This window comes from Echinops telfairi, unplaced genomic scaffold (genome assembly GCF_000313985.2).
Source record: "Echinops telfairi isolate 266 unplaced genomic scaffold, ASM31398v2 ScPeMD7_7458;HRSCAF=8496, whole genome shotgun sequence".
Taxonomy (NCBI): Eukaryota; Metazoa; Chordata; class Mammalia; order Afrosoricida; family Tenrecidae; genus Echinops; species Echinops telfairi.
Genome location: NW_022111358.1, coordinates 43419258 through 43422817, shown reverse-complemented (window position 1 = coordinate 43422817; position 3560 = coordinate 43419258). Strand labels below are relative to the sequence as shown.

At 55.4% G+C, this 3560-nt stretch overlaps 1 protein-coding gene across 2 annotated transcripts in view; it reads left to right on the top strand.

Annotated features, from left to right (window-relative positions):
• The window catches only part of SLC39A11 (solute carrier family 39 member 11), a 291723-nt gene that overhangs the window by 184949 nt on the left and 103214 nt on the right, over positions 1–3560 (top strand). The window lies entirely within an intron of this gene.

Genomic DNA, 3560 nt, shown 5'->3' with positions numbered 1-3560 from the left:
AGCCTCAGGTTCTCCAGCGGGGTGATGTTGAACATTACTGCTGACAGCTCCACCACGTCCGGGGGGCAGCAGCGCCCCAGTCTGTCAGTGGAGCACTGGCTCACTCACAGTGGCATGCAGAGGGCCCAGGGCCACTTGGCACCATCCTCCCCGCTGCTCCAGGGGTGGTGTCCTGCCCCGCAGGCTGGAGGTGACCATTAGAGGGCAGCCCGGCTCTCGGCACCACACCACAGGCTGCTCTGGGCTCCATGATTTCCTGGGTGTGTGGCTTCTTCCAAAGAGAAATGGGGAACTTTCTCTCTCTCTCTCTCTCTCTCTCTCTCTCTCTCCCTCTCTCCCTTCCTGCATGTGGGCTGTCCAGCTCCCAGACCCCTGCGATGTTTCCACAGACCTTGGATCACACAGCGTCGCACCCAGAGCCTGCCCTCTCCCTGCATCTCACGTCCCCTTCTGTGTCTTCAGCTGGCAGCTACATGAGTCTGGGGAGGGCCCCAGCTGGCGTCGGACTTAAGGACTTGACCTAGATTGGACCGGGACACCTTCTTGATACATCCTTACTTGTTGATATAAAGCTCTTTCGTAGACAGATATGCGCATCGCTGGTTCTGTTTCTCGAGACGAACCAGCCTCGCACAAAGACGGACTGGCAGCCAAGTTCAAGTCCTTGTCGCACTCCAGTGTCTGTTTGGCTCTGCCCATGGGGTGAAGCCATGAGAGCTGACAGTCACGGAGCCTGAGAAATCGCTCTGGAAGCACAAGGCGCTCACTGAGGCCAGAGCCGAGCAAGGTTAGGTTCACAGGAGACAACAGATCAGCGAGGCTCCCCGTGGTCACTCTGTTCTTGTTCTGTGTCTCGAGGTGTCAGGTGCTTCCGGGACACGAGTCAGTCACGGAGCCCATCGTGGAAGAGGGGCTCCAATCTGTGAGCCGTTGGTGCTTAGATGTCAGGGGGGTGATGGGGATGGGGTGGGGGAGTCTCAGCCTCATCCCAACACTTGCTGGTTGAAAGCTTTCTTCCCCTAGAGATGCTAGTAATCGGTTGGGAACCTGGGTTTTTAAAGGTTCTCAAATGACTCTCAGAAACCCCAATCCCATTGTTACTGGATCTCCCCCAGAATCAACTTCCTAGAGCAGGCAGATGCTCCTCCGTAACCCCTGAAGCCTTCTTCTTGTTTAGCATCTCACTCCTACTTGGTGGCGAGGAAGCTCAGCATCAAGTGAGGCCGTGGACCGAAAGGCTGTGGCCAATGAGGGGTCTCAGATGCACCCTGAGGCATCGGGAAGCAGAAGACAATGTTGATGCCCCGAATGTCTCGGGTCATCTGTAGGTTCATTGTTGGGGAATGGCTTCATTGTCCCTCGGTGGGGGGGAGGCTGTGGAGTGGAGAGAGACTGAGCTGATGGAGTGTGTTCAGGAAGGCCGGCAGGAGCTCTGCCTAGAAACCGGCCCCTGCCCCTGGCCAGCCAGATGCTCCTCAGCGAGGCCTCCCCACAGCCGAGCCTGGTTTTTCTTCGTTTAGTCCCAACGCCGTTGGTTGCTGGTGACCCAAACCAGCTCGGCTGGCCAAAGCCAAGGAGCTTTTCTTGGCTCGCTAGTGGGGAGGGACCGCAGTAACTTAGGGACGCACGCAGTTTGGACATGTATCATCAGGAGAGGCCAGGCCCTGGCAGAGGGCATCTTGCTTGGTAATGTAGACGAGCAGAGAGAACGAGGAAGGATTCTTAGTGAGAGAGATTGACCCAGGGGCTGTGACCACAGGCTCATACGACAGCAGTCGTGAGGGTGGTGCAGGGCTGGCCAGTCTTCTGTTCTGTTCTGTGCAAGGTTGCCACGAGTTGGACCTAACTCGGTGGTGCCTAACGAGGGGTTCCAAGGAGGGGTTTTAGAAACCAGACTTCAGGGCGTGGATGGGAGCTCAAACTGAGCATCCTTTTCCACCGTACCCACATCCTCTTGGCGTTCCCTGGTTGATGGGGACAGTGGTGGCTCAGTGCTTGGATTCTCAGCCTCTGTGAAAGAGACCAGATTTGATTACTGGCCAGGGTGCCTCATGTACACCCATCACCCATCGGTCAGCAGAGGTTTGCATGGGAGTGTTTTGTTGTGTGAGGGGTCAGCCATGACTTGGGGGCCTACTCCGAGGCAGTTATTAATAAGTAATTGCCTGACTCAGTCTGGCCTCAGTCCACGTGGACTCTCCATAGTTTACTTGCCTGTGCCAATCTGTCGCTTGCCTACCTCCACATTCACCACCAAGTCTGGAGACCTAGTTCAGGCCGAGGGTCAGGAGTTGTTCAGGCGGTTGGGTTCTGTGCCCAGTACCTCTGTCTGTCTGCTTTGTCTGAATTCTGGATCCGTTGGAAGAAGGCAAGTCTCCCCTTCTCCCCCGGTGCAGACTGGGTTCTTCGGTTGAGTTAGTCAAGCTGAGCAGTGCCTCCCACAGGGATGGGCACCGCGCTGGATTGTCCATACCTGCTGTCGGATGGGCCGTGGCATTGAAACTCCTCCCGGAGCAGAAAGACTCCGGAATAATCCTCATGCCGGACACGGAGGACCCAAGTCTGGACAGGGAGTTTTGAAGCCCTGCTTTTCCTGGTGCTGTAGTGGGGTGTGTTCAGCCGCTAACCGCAAGGTCAGCAGTTTGAAGCCCCCAGCCACTCCTTGCAAGAACGAGGCGCCTTTCTCCTCCCATAAAACCCCATGGCCTGCCAGGCCGGCATGGGTGACGCATCTGGTGACGCCCCTCTGGTCACAGCCCGGGGATGTGCCTAGCTTGCTATCGGAGACAGAGAGCAAGGGGAAGTTGATCTCGACCGATGAAGTGAGGTGAAATGCCATGCGTATCATTTGATCTCCCCGTGGACCCATTTTAAAGTTGTTTCTGTTTTTAATATTTCCTACTTTCTTTTAGACGGGTTTTTCTGTCTTGTCAAGTCGTGACTTGTTTTCTTGGTCTGGTTGGCTTGCTTCTTGTTTGTGTTTTGTATGGTTTTCCATGTATGAGATCCAGGATAGGGCGGGCTCGAGACAGTGCCAACCAGTGGCACGCACGGGAGTGGGGATACGGAGCTGACCACCGAGAGTGTGAGAAGGAGCTCTTCTGAATTGACTGTAGCGATGACTCACCCATCTTCTGACTCTGATGGAGCGATTCAGCTGTCCGACGTGGGACGTCTGCGCCAATGAGGCCATTTTTAGACGAGAAAGAGCTGCAGTCTCAGAAACCCACGAGGGGCAGTGCTTCTTGTTCTACAGGGTCGCTGGGAGCCGACTCCATGGCAGTGCGTTTGCTGTGGGTTTTGGGTCAAGCAACAAAAGCTGCAGACTAAATGCGACCTGCAGCCTGTTTGGGGAGCAATCAAGTGTTATGACACATCTCTCTCTCTCTCTCTCATACACACACACACACACACACACACACACACACACACACAGACTAAATGCGACCTGCAGCCTGTTTGTGGAGCAATCAAGTGTTATTAGACAGCCCCCACCACACACACACCACACACGTCTCCGCTGTCTACAGTGTCTTAGACAGCCCCCACCACACACACAC